Raw genomic sequence first — 24,279 nt, forward strand, 5'->3', positions numbered from 1 at the left:
ACAGCTGATTTGCAGTATAATCAGCCAATGACTTGCAACCGCTGAACAAGATATAAGGCCTCCATGTAGATTAGAAGCCCTTTCTGATATGTTGTGCTGGAAATTCCTGGGGTTAAGATACTACGTCACTGCAAAGGGTATGCATGTAACAGCTATTTTTATATACAGATGTGTGTGCTATAGGCTGCAGCTAAGGCTGCAGGCAGTAGGCACAGGCAGAGAATGTGAACACTTTGGAGGACAAGAAGCTGTAAGTGTAACTGTGGGAGCTTAGTCAGCCTTGTTGTAGAGGCAGGGCCAGAGTGAGGGTACCCATTCCACTGCAAATTAAGGCATGTGTTTAAGGTAAGTATGTTAGCAATGGTATCACTAACACAGTACTAGGCAACATGTTTGTTGTATCCTTGAGGAACATGGGGGTAATTATACCATTATGTCATTCATTTGGGCAACTATCAGGCCATGTGTTACATTATGGTAGTCATGTGGAACATGTGTGCTTGCAGTCCTTGTTACTATCAGGACCTCCATATGTGTATGTTAGTTATGTAACTGTGCTAATCTGTAATATCATTATGAAATGATTGTGTGGTGCACTCTGATATTAGTGGGTGTCATTTGCATTGCCTAAGTTAAAATCCTCTTTGAATGCATATCAATGCATGACCTGACACTTTATGCACTTATAGTGTTGCTATACGGAAATATCAAGTGTGTTCCTATCTGCAGGGCTGTGACTTCCAACAGTGAAAAGTAGACATTTAATTTGAAATACACGGTGTGGATAAAGAGTGAATAACTCACTCATTCATTGATGGCTTCAACATAATGTAATTTAAATGCTGCAAACCACTGCATTTGAACCCAGGACTATGTGTGGCAAAAGTTACTGTTTGTAAAGCATTTAACAGACTGAGCTACTGAGTCACTGTTGCAGCATGTATATGTGTGACTGTAGAAGTGCACACATACAGTCTGTAACATACCTCCATTGTATCCATTATTATGTGCCTGGATTTTTAGGGATGTATTTCTGCAGAGTCCAGGTTGAACATGTGTTTTTCCATTAATATTGTAGCAGGTGTACTTGTACATGTTGCTGTTGAAAGTGTCCATTTACATATTATTAGAGACCTCAGTTACATCCATTAGTGTTTTTCTGGTTTTCTGGTGGTGTACTCCTGTACCAGACTGGAAATTACACTCCCAGTTTTTCCATTATATTTTCAGCAAGTTTGTGTGACATGGTACAATGTATAGCTCTGCTTACACATGCTTAACTATGGTAACTTGCAAATGCTATGTTTTGCTAAACCACCTGCTTTAATTAACAGCTGTGTTGTTTGGCAGGTAAGTGCTGTGGTCTGCAGGTGTGATGATCTCAGGTTTGAAATGAGACACGTTTATTTTGTACATGTTTATTATCATTTAATACACATATATTAATATAGCTCCATTTAGCTGAGCTTAGTGATGTTGCGCAATGTGCTGCATCACACAACGTCAAGCAAAAAAATCTTTAAAGAAAAAATGGGAGATAGAACAGTGGTGAAATGGGATGCAAGCAGTGGGAAAAACATAGTGAAATGTAGGTAGGTATGTGCAGGGAGTAAGGGAGAACCATAGCAATCCATTTCTTGTACAGCAACAACTGTACACTTTGACAGAATTTGTAGATGAATTTGAACTGTCACCCCCCCCCAGGGAGAGGGGTGAGGACAACATAACTGTGCTGTCATGTCAATTGGACCAAATTATTTGCATCCAGTGGACATGTGCGAAATGGAGAACTATGTATGAGACGCTATTTTTTATTGCAGAGGTACCCTTTCTTTTTTTTAAGTTGAGAGTGGAATGTTGGGGAAGAGGCATAGGTACATGTGGGGGAGCTAAGTTTTGAAGGTGAGCAAGCTTTTGCAAACAGACAAGACAGAGAAGACGGCAGACAGGGGTGGTGTGTGACACAAGAGGGGGGGTGAACACCTTGGATGGGGAAGGTGTTGTGGAATCCCAGTCTACAGTACCTCCACAAGGTAGCAGTGTGACTCAAGTCCCCATCCATGGGAATGTTGGCACTGCTCCTTCACTGTCCCTGAGGTGGCAGTGTAAAATATGGGCTGTGGGGTGAGCCTTTCCCACCAGGGTGGCTAGCATGATCTCTATCCAGGGCAGGCAGCAACCAAAACCATGGTACACAATCCTGTGCACAAAACCTGGCAGTTCATCATGGGTGACAACACACACTCCACCACCACTCCTAGAGGGGGAGTTGAGCCCTGTCCTGAGGAGTAGAACTACCTGACACCACAGGTAGTGCAGGGGCAGCAGAGGGAACACCACCAGGCAGAGTCCCAAATGTGCTGGGCTCAGGTGCCATGGCCAGAAGAGCCAAGGTAGGTGGATCACCTGGAACTGGCCTACATTGTTGCATTGTAGTAAATTAGACATAAAGATAAGTTAAGGTTAGTAATAATCAACCCAATGTTAGTATTAACATAATGGAACATAATATTGATTAATCCAAATACATATTAAGGTATACTATGTTGAACACAACAATAAATAACATAACAATAAGTATGTTAACAGCAAACCAGAATGAAATAACTCATAACACCAACAAAAGAGTTTAATAGAATATTTTAATATTAAAGCATAATAATAAATAACATTAATAAATTAAAGAAGATAAGGGGTGGGAAAAGAGAGAAAAACATACCATTAGTGAAGCTGCAGATGATATTAATATACAGACTGCTAATACATACTTCCACAGGTGTGCAGTGTCAGTTGCGAGTACAGTGACTCAGATTCTTCTATACATGATGTAGCACATACATATCTCTCAATCTGTTAGCATGGGATAGTATGGGCCAAGCACTAACAAATGCAGGTACACAACTACATGGAGCTGTTTCACATAATGTGCACATACATAACTACCATGTTGTTCTGTAAACAGATTTGCACATACAATGCATTCCAGGTAATCATTTATCTGCTAATCAAGGACCTGACAGTTTGGGCAGTTGTCATTAATTACAAAAAATCATGACACTTGAGAGGTATGTTTGTGTGCATTAAGTAGACTAGACAGCCATCATGTCTTAGTTGGCAGGCATGGCAGTAGAACCCAAAAGCTCTGACTGCAGGGGTCATGTGCACATTATGTAACAACTGACTGCACTGCCAATAGAACAGACATGCAATGAATGCAGCACTAGTGCACTTATTTCAAAATAATCTTATGAAACCACAGTCCCGCTTTACACTTTATTGTTATTGCTCCTTAGAATCTGTGACATACACACATGATATCTTCCCAGAACATGGGCTACTTTACCCATATACCTTGTTCCTAGAAGTGGGAGGAATAGAGAGCATTATGCGACTGAAAGTGGGCTGCAGGCAACCCTGAACCATACTGTGGGTTGTGCAATGCATTTACCAGGCAATTACTTTACTTATTTCCATTATACAGTTGACTGCAGCAACATTAGAACAGACATGTAGTGAATACAGCCCCACTGCTCTTATTACAATACATTAGTTATCAAATCCCAGTTCTACTTTACACCTTATTACTTATTGTTATCGGCACTGTTTATTGATTATTGCACTACAGTTATCAGAAAATATCTGTATTTTCCACACTCATGACACATCCTGGCCAGGTGCCCAGCATGAGACTTGACATTGCGAGTACATTCAGCCACAGCTGCTGGAAGAGAAGCACACCATTATGTATACTAGTTGTGCAAAGATTCAGTTTGTATTTTATTAAAGTAGTGACACATATACTTACTTATCTGTTGGGCATGCCCATCCCTCGCCTCTTGGACTCAGTTGTCCAAGGTTTCCATCTTTCTTCGCTTCAGGTCATCATAGTGGTAACAACACTGTTCACCAGTGTGGGGGATACCAGTAGCACTGGTAAGGTCACTGGCCAACTGGTCCAAGGCTTCAACTTTACATTCTGAGCCCTGGTAATCACCCTGCAACAGCCAGAATTCGTACTTTCGGACCAGGAGTCCAAAAAACACTCTGGACTCCTGCACACCCCACCTCTGCGTCCAAAAGCAGGTTCCCTCACCAACACACCAGGCATACCAACAGATTAATAAGATTCCAATGAATGTAGCAGAATTCCTGCCTAGTGCCCATAATATGGACTATTTTCCTGCCCTTACACTTCATACAACACAACTGTGTTTTAGCTAAGCTTAGCGACGTGCAAACAGGAGTGACTGTTAACCATGTTTAGGTAGTGCTTAGCACCATGCAGCTTTTTCAAATGTAGCAAAATTGTTATGGATGGTGCAGTGGTGCAGCCATTGCCTCCCAGCAAGAGGTTCTCTGGTTCGATTCTTGGCTGGGGTGCCTTCTGTGCGTAGTCTGCATGTCCTCCTTGCATTGATGTGGGTTTCCTCTGGGTGCCACGGTTTCCTCCCATTCCTCCCACGTTACAAAGACATGCACCTGGAGTGCTTTTCCCTGAGCCTCAGCTGAAAATTGGCTTTGTTCCACATCAGACTTTCCCAGTAAATAAATGTTAAATAAATAAATAAATGTTTTTACATTAAACCATCTTTTAGGTCAGCTGACACATTTCCATGGCAATAAATGTATTAAAAAAGCTACAACTGCTGGGGACTCAAACCTAGGACCTACAGCACTCTAGGCTGTGACTCATCCTATTCAGCTACATGGACAGTATGAAAACCAGTATACCTTCACATATACTACTAAGCTACCTGTTAGCACTGCTAAGCACCATGCCATGCAAATGGCCATTCATAATATCAAAACACAGTGGACAACAACACATAATTGATTACATCTGGCTTCTATTTTTAGATGTCTGGCAAATGTCACCTGTGCATATGTAAGCGCAGCTCGGCATTGCTGTGCTCCATATGATGCTGTGCAAATGGGCATTCAAAGAAAGCAAAATAAGTAATTAATTACATCCCATTTCTATTTTTAGATGTCTGATAGGTGTCAGCTGTGTATGTGTAATCACAGTTTGGCATTGCTGCACTCTGTGCTGTGCTGCTCAAACAGACATTAAAGAAAATAAAATTACTGTTCAAAGATATTTCTAGACTACCAGGATACATTACATGTATGTACATTATCCTGTATAGAGCATCTGTCCAGGAATTCCCTGGACAATCCACATCTATGGGACACTACACTGCTGCCAACATGGATTCAGTATCCATGTTACTGTAATCTGCCTTGGCAGCCCATCATGATTAACATGCATGGAGAGCTGCCGATGGGGAACCATGGCCATGTACTCCAGTATATTCTGTGTTGGCTCTACATGGAACCTACATGGATTGTATTGAATCCTGGGGTTTGTCTAACTCCTCACAACATGGGTAATCTGAACAATCTTAAAAGCTGTGACATAATGATATTACTATAATGTATGATAAATGCATATTGATAAAAATGTATGCAAATTAAAAATTCCTACAGGTTTTTAAAAACAACCAAGTATTAAAAGCTATCTCTTAAGCAAAAGTTATAAATAATATCTAAAATAACATACTATGACAAATTAAACACTATGACTTAAGGTATTGTTAACTGACATACCACATATAACAACAATCTCTGAGTGATACCTGATTCTAGTCCAAAGCATTAGCAGCAGATATACAGTGGAATGTAGTATGCATCCTATAAACTGATTTGGAAATACTTTCACTGTTGCATTTTCTTAAAACTGAAATATCGACATAATTGAGGTCATTGTGACATCTGTTGTCATTCTCTCCAACTGTAGATATATCCAAAGTGTTAAATAAATTGTTTAATGAAACAATATCCTAGGTTAATGGAGTATATTACTATCGGTGGTTCTCAAAATTAATTAGGACTCATTTAAATTAAAAAATGGTCATACTTACCTTTTATCAAAACATAATTTCCTTGCATCACTAAAGCAGAAATTAAAAGGAAAACAGTTTCCTTTCCCAACTGATGAAGAAAAAAAATGACCATAAACTTGTAGAGATTCTGTGTGCACATAGAGCTACTGTTAAGAAAAGGGGAATTTGTTTCCTAATGTGTAGGGTTGCAGTTGTGGGTAGTAGCAGAGTTAGGGCTACGATTAGCCCTCCTGTTTAAATTGATAGTATGAATTCTAAATTCTTAATAAAATAGTATGCAAATACCGAAGTAACACTAAATGTGTCAGTGAAGCACATGGAAATTGACTGTTGCACACTTGCTGAATGAGACTGACAGAAAAATGTAGCACAATGGGGACTTGATCCCATATACTTCTGGGGAACAACATTTAAGAACTATGTAGAAAAGAATAAGCAGGATTAAAAAAAACAAGTCCGCAAGATGTTTTATAAAGTTATATTAATACTCACATATTATGTTTCCCAACACCATAGATAATTGACTTGGGCTGCTAAAATATAGAAAGGATGGGCAAATAATTTTAAAAGGAATATGTGAGTTTACTAGGAGAATGCACAAATAGTTGGATTTTAATCTTGTATAAAGGCTATCCAGTAACTTCTGATAGTCAGTCAGTCTGTGTATTGGCCAAATTCCTTATACCTGTTGATACTTTATTGGCAATACTACAGAATCTCTATTCACTTTGAATGACCCAACATTTAAGTTTCTCCACTGAGAGAAGGGTATAGGTTTTCTACTCAGAAGTAAGGTATGCCTTCACTATTGATGAAACTTGTAATATTCACTTCTTATGTATGTAGGTCTTCCTCCCAAAGGTCGATATGTCACTCAACTGAAGGGATGACCTGGGGCATTTCTAAAATATCATGAATTCATTTATCCACTGCTTTCCACAGGACCAGAATTCTGGAACAATCTCACACTTTATGAAGCATACTGGGCTGGGGGCCATTCACTCCCTGAACATGTATTATTTCCCAGACATATTCACTATTTTTATTCCTAATCCAGTGACATCATCTAATAAAAACACCATCATTTCACATACATAAGGGATGCTTCTGTCAAGCCTCATCTAAATAATTGGGAGGATGGTTATTTAAGCTGAATAGTGATGCAATGCCCAGTTGAATATTGGTATAATGGCTAAAGTGTTTACCTCACAGGCACAAGGTACTGGGTTTGATTCTTATATTTGAAAAGGGAAATTGTCTAAGCCTAAAATGACCTACAAGGGTAGATAGCCCAGTATTTACGTATAGGTCAATTATGCAATCCCTAAACTGTCAGTAAAAATCTTTTCTTCGAAACGGAAAGAAAAAAAAAGATACATATATTTGTTTGCATTTTTTAGTTTGTTCTAGGACCTTAGTCTTGTAGCTTAATTTGCAGTTGTGGAAAGATTTTGTTTCTACATTAAACTGCATTTCTATCACCACAAGTGAAATTACTTGTAAAAGCTATCTGTATTTCAAACCCTGTTAGATCTCAGTCTTGTAGCTTCATTCATACAGAACTGTGAACTACTGCCAGATTTGAGGCTTATTTAGTCAATTATTACTGCATTTTCCCATAAACAGTATTACTTGTAAATTTCTGCATTGTCTGTTGCCTTTAACTGTAATAGAATTACGGTAGTGTGAGTATTGTTTTTTTCTGCTCCACAATTTGTGCTTCAGTGCTTTTACAGTTGTTGATATTCCAGTCTGGCTCTTACAGTTTTATATTCTGCTTATCATTTACCTGCTTAGAGTTGCATTTCAATGTCTTTCTGCTCCCCTGTTTGAGTCAGCCACACTCCCATGAAACATTAAGCTAATGTTAAAAAAAAAGGTCCAATATCGGCTTTATTTGATTGGATCTTTCTCTAACTAGCCGCCTTCTTAATTGAATCTTTTTCTTCCCCACACCCCCACTATTTTGCTGTTATTGTTTTACAAGGTTGTGTCTCTTGCCTCTGCCCCTTATGGTGATCCAATTTCAAAACTCCCTCCCTCTCATATTTTTTTGCTATTGCTTGTTTTATAAGCCATTTAAGCACTTATCCCATGCATTGCTTTCCATAGATCCATGATATTGAGTTCCCATCCAGCAAACCAATATTGGTCTTGAGTAAACCTCCATTAATGCATATTGTCTTCTGCTAATTTTCCCATACCTCAGCAAACCTTCTCATCCTAGCCTATTTTCTAGAAGTGTTCTACTTGTATCCAGTGCCATCCAGGCACAGCTAAGTAAGTTTGGTTTCTAAATCACACTTGGTTACGTTATACAGTGTGATCACTACTGTTTCCAGCTTTTATTTAAGGACTTCACTGTATTTTTGTAAAAAAATGTTCTGCCTCTCATGGTTACTGCTGTAAGACTCTATTGAAATAACCTTCAGCAAGGAATTTCCAGCTAGTTATTGAACAGGTCTGTGGTAACATTGCAGTTGTGCGTCTCTTCCGCTGTTTTTTTACATTATGAGAACTGTTTCTTTTTTTTTTTTCATCTTGTGGCTGGAGATTTTTGCCTGGCCTGTCTGATGTGGGAAACACACAAAAGGGCTCATAATTTGGCTATTTTATTGGGCAGAGTGTTCCCTAGTTAGTTTCCTGTGCTGCTATATTTGATGCATTTGTTCAGAGCTGCTCAGTGCACAACAGTTTGAAGTGCCCTGTACAGTAGCAAACACCTACAAAGTAAATTGTCCCTATAAAATGATCCATCTAATTGTACACCGTAAAGCAGTAAATATAGAGCAAATGTTGTGTGAGCAAAGAAGCTTAGAGCAGCTTGTAGGGCATCACGTGTCAATACCTATAGATTTTGTCAAATTAAATCTTGTGTATACATTTAATTTAGTAGAATTAATACTGGTTAGCATAATCTGTCCCCATAAGCACCCCTATTAGTCTGCACCAACACAGCACCCTTAAAAGCCTTCTAACCGAAATACACCACCTTGTTGCTCACCAATCAAATGACTGGAAAGCATGGATTTTCAATTTTCCAACTTCTCTGTAACCAGCTTGGTGGATATGGAACTTTTGACACAATACAGCAATTGTCTCTTGTTTATTGACAAGTGTTTAATCCTTAAAGAAACAGACACAGTATACGAGAGATATACTTACAAAATGACACTGGAGGCTAAACTCTTGCATGCAAGCACATATCAGGTTGTCCCAAACACGCACATAACACCCACCTCACATAACAGACAACGCACGCAAAGAGTAATGTATGCTGAGGAACTTAAAAGCAATCTTTCTAAACAACAGAGATTACTTAGACCACCCATTGGCAAAGCTATGCTTCAGCAAGCCCAAAGACACTCAGAAAAAAAAAAAACATCTAATACATCACAGTCACATTCAAAGGAGTCCCAAACACTTAAGTCCATAAAGAAAACAAACATACTTTCCAGGACTCTCATTATAGGGAACTCCATTCTCAAACATACTGATTCCCCTCTAACCATGCTTAGAAAGGAGAAGATAATGGATAGTTGCTTATCTGGAGACAGGTTCCATCAAATCACACATGCACTCAAGTCATTTCACCAAAGGTACTGGTATGATTTCATCATAGTCCATGTAAGTGTAAATGACCTGACACATGCCTTTCTGGACCATGTGGAGAGAAATATTATGGAGCTCTCAAACTATTTGTCTCAGGCTGGTATGAGCCTAACGTTGAGCAGCATATTACCATCAGTGAGAATGATGCCACAAAATGAGCAAACAATGATTGATTTTACAACTGGCTGTCTTTCTGGTGTCATTCTAAGGTGATCCCATATTTGTTAACTTGGGAAACATTTATTTATTTATTTATTTATTTCACATTTGTTGACCGGGATAGTCCAACTGGATATATGTCCATTTTCAGTAGAGGCCTGGGGAGTAAAGCTCCACAACTCAGTAATATTTACAGTAAATGACAGTTTACAAATGCAGGTACATAGCAGATTTTTGCAATACCTTGTGATTCTGCTTACAGAATCTTAGTACATATCAGCTATGGCTACTCATACAAATAAATCTCTAATAACACTTTAAACAGTTAAATCACACTCTCTTTATTGTTAATAGAAAAGTAACTAGCTTATATAGGTATGGAGATTAATAACCAGAGATAAGTGAGGTAGTTAGTCAGGGTTATCACAGGTGCATAACCACTGTGATTTAAAGAATGGCTTCAGTTTGCTTTTAAATAGGGTTACTGAGGAAAGGGAGGTTAGGTCAGTGGGGAGGGAGTTCCAAGGTTTTACCAACAGTATTAGTGAACAGAGAATCATCAGCCAAATTGTTAGTTTTACGTATTTGTGCAAGTAGTGTATTTGATGAGCATAAGGTCTTGAGGTTATTATAGGGGGTGATTGATAAGGTTTGTAAGTATAGGTGTGTTAGTAGGTTGATATAGGATTTTGTGGGCAACTCTTAGTTGGTTAAATAGTAGTCGATTTAGCAACTCTGACCATCCTAGTTGTTGAAGATTGTTACAATGATGGGTTCTGTAGGTAGACCCAGTTGCAAATGTGACAATATTGTTGTAGGAGATAGCCAGCTTATTCAAGTTGCTTTTACATAGTTTAGCATATATAGGGGAGGCATAAAGAAGGGTAGAGATTAAGTGGGTACAGGCAATAGTGGTCCTGGCTAGTGGGGTCAGAAATGATTTGATCCTGTAGAGGGAACCCAATTGTTTATTGACTGTTTTTATAGTACTGTTAATATGGGAATCATGGGTAAGGCTGTTGTCTATTAGTACCCCAAGTAGTTTTGTAGTAGTATCAGGAGATATGGTAGTACCATTGCTTGAGATAATATTAAAATTAAGAGGGGTGGCCCTGCGGGTGGGAGTGAATAGTAGCAGTTTTATTTTTTTGGGGTTCAAGATGAGACATCAGTGTAGTAGCCATTTTTTGACTGTATTAAACACGTTTTAGGTTAGGGACTGTAGGTATGCTGGAGAAGTGGCAGAGCATACTAACGTGGAATCATCCACGTATTGGATACAGGTAGCTTGAGGTATTACAGAATGTAGGTCATTTATAAAAATAGAAAATAGAAGAGGACATAATATGGAGCCTTAAGGGACATCAAGGGCAATTGGGAGGTGGGAAGATAAGTTATTTTCCTATAGTACTGCCTGCTGCCTGTTGATTAACTAAGATTGGAACCATTGTATAGCTAGTGTGTCTAGTGACAGGTTTTTGAGTATGTTTATGAGTAAGGTGTGTTTAGCCATATCGAAAGCTTTAGATAGATCGATAAAGAGGGCAGAGGATATAGTGTCATTATTGCGATTTTTATTAATACAGTCAGAAAAGGATAAAAGAGCAGTGGTGGTGCTATGAAATGGTTGAAACCATGTTGACAGTTAGCTAGTAAGTTGTTTTTTAATAGGTAGTTTAACAGTTGTTTATGAATGCATTTCTCCAAGATTTTTGCCAGTGGAGATAATATGGCTATAGGTCGATAGTTTGATAATTCATTAGAGTTACCTCCTTTATGCAGGGGGATAATATGTGAAATTTTCCAGATTGTTGGGATAGTTCCTTCAGTAAAGGTTCTATAAATCAGAATAGATATGGGGTAGGCTATGGCTTTTGCAGCTTTTTGCAGGTATTCTGCATGGAGTAGGTCTGCAGAGAGGGTGGTAGGCTTAAGTTTTTGAATAAGTGTGCAGACAAGGGATGTAGAAAGAGGTTGAAAGAGAAATGATGGGGATGGGTTAGAGATGGAGGTGGATGAAGATTAGGTGTAAGGGGATAGCTGATTGGCTAGAGATTGAATGGTCTCTGTGAAGAAAGTGTTAAAGGTATTGGCTATTTGTTTGGGACTATTGTGATCAGAGCCTAAAGGGGTGGGCATGACTGAATGGCCTGGGTGTAGGAGTTTATTGATGCCTGATCAGAATTTTTGTGGTTAACAAAGCACATTGCTTAGCCAAGGATGGTCTGTACCTGCCTCCTCCAGCCTTTAGAATACGGGCTAAAATGTTATCCACCCCTACAGTGCCTTTTTTAGCAAAATTAACTCATCTGAACCCGAAGTTGTTACTGCTCAATGCCAGAAGCCTAAATAAAAAGCTACACTCCCTCCAAGCCCTCCTCACACTTAAGAATATAGACATCTGTACAGTTACGGAGACATGGTTTAACATGGAAGAGACTGCCCTGGCAGTGCAAGATTTCTGTACCTTCCACACTTTTAGACCAGGAGCTGCACAGACAAGGACTAAAGACGAAGGTCTCTTGGTGTACACCGATAACAAGCATAACTCTAGATTGGTCAAATAGGATGACACACTGAAGTTTCTCCATGTATAGATATTCATAGACAGATCCTGTACCATATCCTAGCCAGCTATAAGTCATCTTCCATGTCCCAAAGAAGATCATAATGCATACCTGGACCTACTGAGACACTTACCATCCAACTTAATACCCTACTCATGGGAATCTTTACTTACCCCTCTATAGACTAGGAAGCCTACACTGACTCATGTCTACAGGCACAGAGATTCCTGGAATTCATAAATATAAACACACTTGACCAAAAATTGCATATGCTCACTACAGACTCTAACATACTCAACTTCATATTCACAAATATGGGAGAATGCTACACTTCTCCCAATGTCTTATACTTCCTGGTAAAGTTTGACTGAAAGCTGTCTCCTTGAATATCAAAATCAACTCTGTAACCCCAATGCAACCAATAGCAGTTAAGAATAATTACAAGGCAAACTACCTTTTATTAAGTAATGGTTTGTCAAAATTCAGTGCCAATCCAAATCCCAAGAACACAGTAGTCTGTGCTGAATTATTCTCAGAAACTCTGTACAACACTGTTACTGGCTCCATAGAGACTCCTATACCTTCTAGAAATATGCACAGAACTAGGCCCAGAAACAAACCACCCTGGTAGAATCCCAAATTAAATATGATATATAGCAAAAGGAAAAAATATATGACAAGAATTAGGAAGGGTAATTCTCATAACAATAAAAACTCTCTCATCAAACTAAATAGGCAACTAAAAGGGATAATTAGGTCAAACAAAGCAACTTTGATATTATGATAGCCTTCCAGATAAAGCCTTCTTAGTTATGTAAGAAACCTCAAGGGCAGTACACAGCAGTGTGTTAAACTGGTGGATAATGGTTCCAAATTCACCAAGCCTGGCAATATGTTGAACCTGTTAACAGAAAAATTCCTTTCCCACTTTAACCCCCCTCTCACCCCAGCCATCCTCCAAGAAATACCCTCAGACATATCCCATCCAACAATATCTAAGGGATATGTCCTGGCTGCACTTGGTAAGGCCAAAAACATAGCCTCAAAGGGCCTGAATAACATCCAGTGATACCTCCTGAACAGTCTAAGATACAGCTTATCAGGACCCCTGTGAGGAGCTTCAAAAGATCATGGAAACTAAAGACCCATTAGTCTATCCAGTGTTATCTGTGAAGCAAATGAAAGAATTATCATGGAAATTATCAGCAAAGAAATAGGAGACCTCCAGACATTGGATACATCCCTGTTTGGCTTTGTCAAATAAGGACATACATACTGAACATGGTGGACATCTTAAGGTTATGGATGAGAAGAAAGCTGTGCAGTGCCTACTTAGATCTGGCTAAAGCATTTAAAACAATACCCTACACAGGCATTTGTAACAAAGTGGGAACTAGGCATAAACCTCTTTATAACATGAAGAATAGTTAGCTGGCTCACAGATAGGATCCCAGAGGCTAGGATTTTTGAGCCACCTTCACAGAGGCCAGTCACCAGTGGAGTCTCTCAGGGGTCTGTGCTGGGCATGCTTCTCTTCGGCATCTACTTCTCAGAGGTCAAAGCCGGTGTTTAAGGTCTTTATCTGACCAAGTTTACAGATGATTACAAATTGGGAACAGTCATTGAATCCCCTAAGACAAGGAAGTTCTAACACAAACAAATGATTGGTGCCAAAGCCATGACTTAAAACGCAATGCCAAGAAATACATCATAGTACTTTTTGGGAAGCTGACCATCCCAGGTAACTACTTCATCAAGAAAACACCCTTAAAAAGTCACTTTACTAATCAGGAATCCAGGAACTCATGTAGATAGTAACCTAGCCTTTTGCTAACAAGCAGCCAAGGTAGTAAACAAATCTTTCTAAGTTGCTTACCGTATAAGTAAGGGCATGGCATCTGCATCTGGAGAGGTCATCTTACCATTGTATTCAGCCCACATCAGACCCATCATAGAGTATAATGCCCCTTTCAGTATGTACCTGACCAGACACATGCAGCAACTGGAACATCCATAAAGATTCAATTTACAAAAAGAATACAGGGAGTAAACACAATGTCCTATGCTGATAATCTCAAAGGGATGTCTCTTTAGTTGGTATTGTGCAAACTTTCGAGATGTGATCTTTGTCTGGCATAGAAGGCATTCCCGAACCCATGAAAGTTTTGCGCATCTTCAAAACAAGCAGCATCAGAGCTATTAAAAAGATCGAAATTTTGCTTGTAACATAAATAGTGTATGTTGGAATGACAGATATGTTTCTTAGAGAATTCCCATTCTTCAGAACAGGATCTCCATCCATTTGAAGGAGAGTTCCTCCCTAACTCTATTTAAGTGCAGCGTGAGCCAATGGATGGGTAATCAGAAATTCACCCTTGGTCTGGCACCTATGACTCTGACAGAGGCAGTCAGTAAAGCATCACCTATATAAATCAATTTTGTGGATGAAATTTGGGTTGCATGGCTAGGCTTACAAGAGCCCTACTTTTCATTAGCCTATTATACATCTATCAACCTATGGCATGAGAATTAGCATACAGCTCCTTAATAATGGATTTAAAAGCATCTTTAATAGCATTGGAGTCGCTTAACAATTTCTCAGATGCAGAACTCCTAATGTTTAGTATAATACTTTCCTACTTTCTGATCTTAACTCTGCAGAAGCAGTTTACAAAGCCTATTGTCTGCAGCCCATGTTTGGATTGTGACCTGACTAGGCATAATTGCATTTTTTTTCTTTAAAATTAATATTCAAACATTGGCAGGTGGGTTTATATTCTTTTACATTTAATATTCAAACATTGACAGGTGAGTTTATATTCTTTTACATGCTGAGAGTCATTAAAGGAGGCATTCTTACTCTTCTCCCACATTTGTGCAGATTGCTTTTCTAAGTCTTTTATTTCATGTTACATTGAGTTAAGTGTGGATTTTCCGAGCTGCACTTACAGCAGACTTCAAATTTTAAAGACTACCACCTACTCAATATAGGCATAAATGTGGGGAAAGAGTGTGATATATACTGCAAGACAAATTGTTCTATTGATTTCATTATATTACTATCAGAAACATTAAGGGATTTAACTTCCTCCTTGCCTTTGTCCCAGTAGAATGTTCAAGGTGAAACTCAAGTGATACTATCTCATAATCCAACACAAGCAACAGAATTATGCTGGACTACTAAAAAGTAATGTGGCTAATGTTACATATTTATTAATGCTGCATTGTCTAAAGTGCTTGTAAACAAGGGCACAGAGAGTAATACCTAAACACTCTTACATGCTAACATATGAAGAATTTGAGATGATGACTTATCAATAAAATGTTTCTTCTAGTCACTTCCACAATGCCATTGTGTTTTTTTTCTCTCAGCATTTGCAGCATCTTTATATCTGCTGGTCCTATTTTTTATCCTCATATTACAATTGATATCTCTCATCAAACATTTATATGTTTTTATCTTCATTAGCTACAGTTTTAAATATTCTATTTTTTTCTTTCATATCTACTGCTACATGCACATTAGATTTATATATATATATATATTTTTTTTTTTCATAAAATGTATGCAAATGTATCTCATCATCTTCACTGTACCCTAATGTTTTATTTTATGTGTTTCATCTGTAATCCACATTAATAAAAAGTAATATTCTACAAACCCAACACATAACTTATATGTCATATTAAACTGAATTACCTGTTCTGTCCTCCCATCCCATAATACATAATATGTTGACAAAACTTAACCATGTTCTACCTCATTTAGATTGCTGATTGTCATTTATCTCCTGCCCTGATGCCATATCATTTTGAAGCAATAGTCTATCCCCTACATTTCTTTTTTATTCCTTTTTATTACCATATTCCTATTGTCAGTTTCCTTTTCTTCTTCCCTTTTCCATACACTGCTTTCCACAGAAAACAGACTATTAGATTTTCCTTGAAGGGAAGTAATCTTATTTTTCACATTGACCCTGATTTTCTGTTTTGCCCATCTTACATAATCCCGTATTTCTTCAATGACTTCTTTATTTTTCAGTCCTGCAGTCTTTCCTCTTCTCTCATTTATCCTTTGTTTTCCTTAACACTGTTATGTTTCTTCTGCTTCAGTTTATTTCTCACACTCCATCAAAACAGTGCACCTCAGACATGAGTAATATTAAACATTGTGTGCATTTTAGCTAAGATTCCTAGGTAAAATCTCCCCATTCTATACATTTATTAAATTTTTCTTGTCCTTTTTTTTACTACATGTATAATTATGAGTATAATATGTGAACAAGCACCTTTTCATTCCTTATACTTCCTTACTCTCCCCTTTTCTCTTACTCTCTTACTGCTATCTAATTCTCTTCCCTGACTTTGTCTCTAAATATATTATAAGCCTGTTTTTCTCTCACTTCATATTGCAATTCCCGTTTGTATTAGACTAACTTCCCTTTAATTTCTCCTCAAACTGTCTAAAATTTCTCTAAATATTAATTGATTGTCATATACCATGTATCGATTCTTAATCAACGTTTTTATACTATGCCTAATTTGTTGTGATTATTTAAAGTGCAGATGTTTTTGCTTTATTTTTGAAGACTGTATAATTATTGTTTCTAAAATGTTTTATAATAATTTGGAGCTTTACTCCCTGGGCCTCCACTGAAAAATGGGCTTCTTTTCAGTTGGACTTTCCTGGTAATCAAATGTCAATAAATAAATAATATCTTATTAGATTATTCCATACATTTTGCTAGCCTTCCTTTTATTATTCCATAACAAAACACTGTCAGCTGTACCCTCATTACTCATCCTCCATTTGAAATCCCACATCTGTCCCTTATCTTCCATTTTCTTATTATATTATTATTGTTATATAATTATTATTATTCCTATTTCTTATTCTTAATATCTAATTTTCCATTTTTCCTCTGAACTGTTAACAAACTGCCTCTTGTAGCCAAGGAAAAGGTCCTTCCAATACTGTGTGAGCCTGAACAAGTCGACAATGCTCACAGGTCACCCATGAAAAGAAATACTTGTATCCAGTAGACTTAATTGTTTAACAAATAAAGTAAAAATTAAAATAATAAATAAAAGTACATTTTTGCTACTTCTTTCACAGTTCCAGTACTAAAAAAGCACTTGTACCTGTCTATATTACAAAAACTGTCACACACAGCAACATTTTCTGTTTTTTTTTTTTTTTTTAATTGTCCATTCTGAAAAACTACTCTGATATCCATCTGTCCATAGCACCTTTTTCTCATCTTTATGCATGGGGTTGGGTGTCACATCCATGGTGACCATCAGCAGGACTCCTTATTTTTTTATAACTCTTTGTGTAAATTAAAGCTCTTAACTGTTCACTTTGAAACTTTAGTTGTTTCAAGAATGCAACTCAAAGAAACTATACGTCTAGTGAAATATTTAGTGGCCCATCATAAATTAAAAAACAGCAGATCTTCTGTCTATATCGTGAGTTTTCACACCTTCTCTACTGTGCCCTATTTGTTTATTTGTTTCACAATTTCTGCCAAACTTCAAATTCATTCTCCCTCTCACTGTTCACTTCATTCCTGGCACAGTAATATGTGTATTTTGTGTTACCTTATCACATTGGTTGTCTCTGGTCCTTTAAAGTAATCAGTCTTGTACCATCCTCTGAATCTCACACTAGCTTCTCTAGGTCTTCGATTACAAACAACCACAATTGTCCAGATGAAGTACACAGCAATTTAGTGATAAATAAATAAATGCTACAGTGCTACAGTTGTTTCACATTGAATCTCTATGAATGACAATATCTTCTTTTTTTCTCTCCACCTCCATCATTAATGTTAAGTATTTCTTGTAAAAAGGAAACTATTCCAGATGTTTTGATAGTGGGTGCTTGTCTCTGATGCTGCTGTCATCTAGAAATCCCCTGTCCTTATTGTCGGTACTGGAGGAAAGGCTGCATCCAAGAGATTAATAAAGTATGAGCGTGATAATGTTGTGATATTTATTCAATCTGACTGCGTGAGGAAGGGCCATACTAATGGAGATGGAGCAAGAGTAGAATGGTTATATTGACGGGTAAGAATTCATTAGTATTGTAAATTATTGACAGGATAAAAGTTAGAATAAAAAGAGATCTTAGGAATACATGTCATTACAAGTGCAGGACCATTTTCTACAAAGGTATGCCTTCAAATAATTTTTAAATAGTAGGTAAGATGAGATATTTCTGTTTTCATCTAGGATTATGTTCTATAGTTTAGCAATGTATATGGACACAGTTATGATTTTTACATTTTTGAGTGAGTAGCGGTATGCTTGTTTAGAGACTACAGCTCTCAGGGAGATATGTACTAGTTTAACAAATGGCTGGTGGTAGGACATCTGTCTGGGGTATACAGGATGTTGGTCGCAAGCCTGACATAAGAGTATGTTAGTAGTTCAGATAGCTCTATCCATTTAAAGTAGTGAAGAGTCATAAAGTGATTGGTTTCATTAATGTGGTTAGTTGTAAAATTTGCAATTTTATTATAAGTTTGTTCCAGTTTAGGTAGATGAGAGGCATGTTGGTTAGTGGAAATTGATGAGGGATAAAGGAGACTAGGGAGTAAATTGGTACAATCTAGTATCTTATATGCATATTTTGACAGTAGTTGTTTCACCTTACATAGAATTGCTAGTTTATTGTTGTTTTTTTTTTTTTGAATATCGCATTGGCTGTACTGATCAGATTGCATTCTATGGTCTATTATTCCCAGCAGTTTTGCAGCCTTGTATTTTGTACTAGTTGAATTCTAGTATTACTTTCTGAAAATACTTTTAGGTCACTGTAGTTCAATTGTTGGGTGGAGGGGAAAAAAACATTAGTTTAATTTTATTTTGATTTAGAAGTAGTTTAGATTGCTCAAGCAAGTTTTCAGTTTTTGTAAAGGAATGCTGTAGGTCTTCACAGAGCTGTAGACGGAACACATATATGTGTTGATTTATCTGCACAGTAGATTATATTTGTTGGATGATTGCATGCATTTTATTTATAAATATATTAATGAGTAAATGTCCTACTCTTCAGTCTTGTGGAACAACTAATGTAATTTGTCGAGGAGCAGATAACTCATCAGCTCAGTGTATACACTGTGTTCAGTGGCTGAGGTAACTTTTAAACCAATTGATTGTATTATTTGTGAGGCCTAATTCTTTGAGTCAGTGTAATAGCACGGGATGTGAATCTGTATAAAATGCTTTGGACAGGTCTAAAATGTATATGTATGTGTGTGTGTGTGTGTGTTTGTGTGTGTGTTTATATCTATAGCTCTTTCTCTCTATGTATATATATTTAAATCTCTCTCTCTCTCTCTCTCTATATATATATATATATATATATATATATATATATATATATATATATATGAGAGAGAGAGAGAGATGGGGAGAGAGAGGGAGAGAATAGCTCAAGAAATACATGACAGGTTACATTTAATTTTAAATGGAAGCTTAATCCATAACATTCTTTGTAAGGTATTTGCCATGATTTTTTCTTAGTTATTTATTTAATTTTAGTGCTGGTTTCCATAGTTGTCAGCTGCCCCAGAAATGAATTTCAGTCTACTTTCTAAAAGAATTGGAACATGCTTTGTTTTATATACTGAAAATAGAAGTCCCTTCCATTTAAGCATTAAGAAACAGAATATGCTGGCCATACATGAAACCTTTCTGAATGGTTCAAGTTTTCCAGCTTTGTGATTTTTCTAGCAAATAACTGTTTTAACTTTTTAAGTTGTTTAAGATATACTTTTTTGTGTATGAAGAATCATATTAAGTAACAGACATATAAAATGATAAAAGTGGTGAGTGCTGTAAAAACAACAAATAACCAAAAGTACCAGCACCAAAAACAAAGACATAAATTTATGGTTCTGAGGAAGTCAAACATTTTTTTGATGAACGCGCTTAACCATATACTATTATCATTTTGTCAATAAATGGATGGTAGACGGAGTTATCGACCTGTGTCCTTGTTTTTGGTGCTGGTACTTTTGGTTATAAGTAACAGACGTGACAGACTGAGTTACAAAGTAGGTGTGTCTGAATATGTTGTGCAAAAATTGGATGGACTACAGAATGTGTACTTATTTATTTACTTTGTTTGGCTCTCAGTCCCCACGTATTACTGTATAGCCTCTGTCTGATTTTTTAAGTGACCCATACATCCCTCAGGACATGTCTTGCAGCCAATTAGTTCCTCATAAGAATACAGTCAGGAGACAGGAGTGGCCATCATCACCAATGAAAAGGATTTCTGTTACTGCTGCCCACCAGTACATTACGCACAACCTGTTTAGCACTTCTAGTGTTTTGTATACAATGAGTGCGATATGAGGATGACATTTCATTTCTGTAAGTGGCATAAGCTTACCAATGACCCATCCTCAGACCACATATCACTATAAGTTTTTGAGTCCCCACCCACGAACTTGTACAAAACCCAAATCACTAGACACTTACACCTCCTCTGCCATTATAGCTGATGTTAAGTGGTGCAGTTTGCCCACTCCAATTCCATACTCAGTGCTTTCATTGTTGGGACTACTAATAAATCCCCAGCCATCTAGGTTTCAGACAGGGGTCTGTCCATTTATACTATATAGCCAAATACAGAATGTGCTTCTTTTTTCTCACTTTGGGAGAGATATGCTGGCCATATTTTAATTTGTTATGCCTATGCAAAACATTAAAGGAATTCATTTTCATGTTCATGAAGGGTATATTTTGTAGACTAAAAGGATTTACTTTTCCTTAAGGACTCTGTGACCTTAAATGTTATGTTTCCTACACTTCACGAAAAGTAAGAACAGTACTGGAAAATCCTAAGCATATTTGAATTAGTATTACCACAATTTCAGTGACACCACATTTTCTGTCACACATAATGTTGATATGATGAGCCTAAGATTTGTTTTTTCTTAGTATGAAAAAAAATGTTTGCCAACTTTAATCTTAAAGTGGTCCATAAAAGTAGAAAATGTAACTTCAAACAAAATACTGCACAGCCCAAGGTATAAACATTGAAATATATTTAAAATAGCTATCATAACATAGTCATACATAAAAACAAACCAAAAGATTCCTAACCAGCAAGTGTAAAACTCCAAAGGTTTATTAGAAAATGTCAAAGTAAAGCACTTTTCGTCTCCCTTAGTAGGAAGATTTCTTCAGACAAAGGAAAAAATCATCAAACACAATTTAAAACCCAAAAAAAAGGGGTGTGTGTTGCAAAATTACAAACAGCTGCCTTAATTGAACCCACTGACATACCTTCACATTTAAAGTTGTATTACATTAAAAGCATAAATAAATGTCCACTTAGTGTAGACAGGGTGTCAAACATAAAAAAGTTTTCAAAAAAGAAACATGAACTTGATAAAAGTAACCAAGAATGTCTTAGTGAAGATTCATGAACCTAATCAAGTGTAAATACTGTTTGTTTCCCTTAAAATACATTTTAGCAAACAACTTTTCATAGGGTAAAACAAAACTCATACAGAATCTTGTGATTAAAAAGAAAATAAAATGAAGTAATGCTTGCAACCAAATATAATATCCATTCCTTAACAGAAAAGGTAGTAAGGATTACACATCTCTAATGCATAATGAAGAATCAATAATAAATGAATAAATAAACAGTGAAACTCAACTAGGAGTCTGCAATAAGCGGAATAAGCAGCATTTCTAATAAAAGAAATGTTATTTCTAATATTAAATGACCGAATATGTTTATTTCTGTGTTAAAAATCTAACACAGAAATTGCTTGTCATTTCAACGCCAACAGAATGCAACAACAGTATATGAAAAATTATTTATTTATTTTTTTTTTTAAATGTTCCTTGAGCAATGGGTAAAGCACCAAGCTGTGATGAGAACACTTTCTAAGCTTTAGTATGCACAGTTGTAGCAGCCAAAACAAGTCAAAATGCAGCTGTTTCAGAAAAAATATGGCAAGGCATTGCGTGAAAGACACGTCTAAATCAAAACAAACCGCCTGATTCACAAGACGGTACTTCATTCAAGAACCGTGCAGGTACTAAACATGCAAAAAAGGCAGATAGCCAAACAAATGAAAAATCAGTTCACAATCGTGCCCATGAATACGGCACATTGTTCTGCGAATTAGTTTGTACTGTGTGTGAAAAAGGTAATAAATAAAGTAGCAGAAGACAAAAAAAAAGAAAGAAACGCAACACCTAAGTAAATCCACAGCTGTTGGTGTTCAATGACATTGACAGTAAGTAAACATAGCACTTCAAAATACCGTGGGTCTAAACATTAAGGTCTCATTGTTGCTTATGCAAAAAGGTGTATGTGTCTAGAAGTAAGCAAAAATCAAGTCAGACCGCAATGCAGAACCTGACAAAAATAAAACATACAAATCCTGAACGAAACCATGCAAAATGAAAATAAAAATAAAAATAAAGTAAAATAAGATATGGGTCAAAGTACAGTGAAGCACTGCAGAAGTCAGAAAACCAATGTTTCTCAAGTTAAACATTTGTGAATTAAGGTTTAAAAACCAGACTTGAGGTTTAAGTAATGACGAAAGAAGTCTTATCTTAGCAGGTTTCTTAACCTTAAATGTTTTTGAGGTTTCTGCCCTTTCTAAAAATGATAACAGGTTTGTCCCCTATTTTCTCCGTGAGTTCTTTTTCAAAAGATAGCAACTGCCAATTCTTTCTAAGTACATTGCTAATATATTTAGCTTCTAATGAAAAAGAAGTAATGAAACTTTTTTTATTGTACTTCTCTTGGGAAAAATGGTTTGACCCATGCTAGAAGAGTGGACACTAAGTGGACATTTATTTATGCTTTTAATGTAATACAACTTTAAATGTGAAGGTATGTCAGTGGGTTCAATTAAGGCAGCTGTTTGTAATTTTGTAACACACACCCCTTTTTTTGGGTTTTAAATTGTGTTTGATGATTTTTTCCTTTGTCTGTAGAAGTCTTCCTACTAAGGGAGACGAAAAGCGCTTTACTTTTACATTTTCTAATAAACCTTTGGAGTTTTACACCTGCTGATTCGGAACCTTTTGGTTTGTTTTTTTGACAGTTTGTTTTTCTTCAGTTTTAGAATTGTTAGTTGTTCTCATGGCTACCGAACCCAGCTTGGGTTGCTCTGGAGATATTATCACTCAACCTTCTTTGCTGCCTGACTCTGGATCGAAAGAAATGATGAACTTAACCCAATTAATCCAGCTTATGAATGAAAAACTTGAATATCTTTCTACAAGGGTGGATAGCTTGTCACAAACAAACACTTCGGTGAGACCTAAAATCATGGCTAACTGTGCTCCCAGCATTCAACTACAAGGGTGTTTGACTACCTGTAATTGTTCTGGAAATGGAGCTACTAATGAAGGAGCGAACCACACTGGTGTACTACACCCACGACAGAATGAAACTAGTGGTGAAGTTTCCACTTTTTTTATTTCTACAAGTGAAGTCTCCTTGGGGCTTATAGGGCTTCCTAATATGACTGAATGGTTAAAGTTACAACCGGTTTTGGGTTCCAACCACAACAAAAGGGTTGGTAGAGCCTCGGCTGGAGGAGGTGAGTCCTTACCTTTTAAATTAAAGGAAGTTGACAAGAAAATGTTGAAACTTAAAAAACTACAACTGGAAGTGAGTTACTTTGCAGAATTAAGAAACAGGGATTAGTACCGAAAGGTTTACGATCTTGGCAGTACCCATCAGGTTTGGAAGCTGGAACAGAATTTTACAATGAACTTCTTTCTTTATTTGACAGACATGGTACCGAACTTATGGACATGATGTGTAAGCATTATGCCATATCCATAGAAAAATTGACAAATGAGGTCACTGGGTTGAATAATGACATATGGACACACCTAGACTTTATGAGGTACCATTACGATTACAATAGAGTGTTTTCATCAATTGACCAACAATTAGTTAAGAACTCTGAGGCGAAATTAAAGAAACTAAGAAGGGACATTAATGACTACAAAAATAGATCTGCTTACCCTAAACCACC

This window comes from Protopterus annectens, chromosome 5.part1 (assembly GCF_019279795.1).
Source record: "Protopterus annectens isolate FY-2018-M chromosome 5.part1, PAN1.0, whole genome shotgun sequence".
NCBI lineage: Eukaryota > Metazoa > Chordata > Ceratodontiformes > Protopteridae > Protopterus > Protopterus annectens.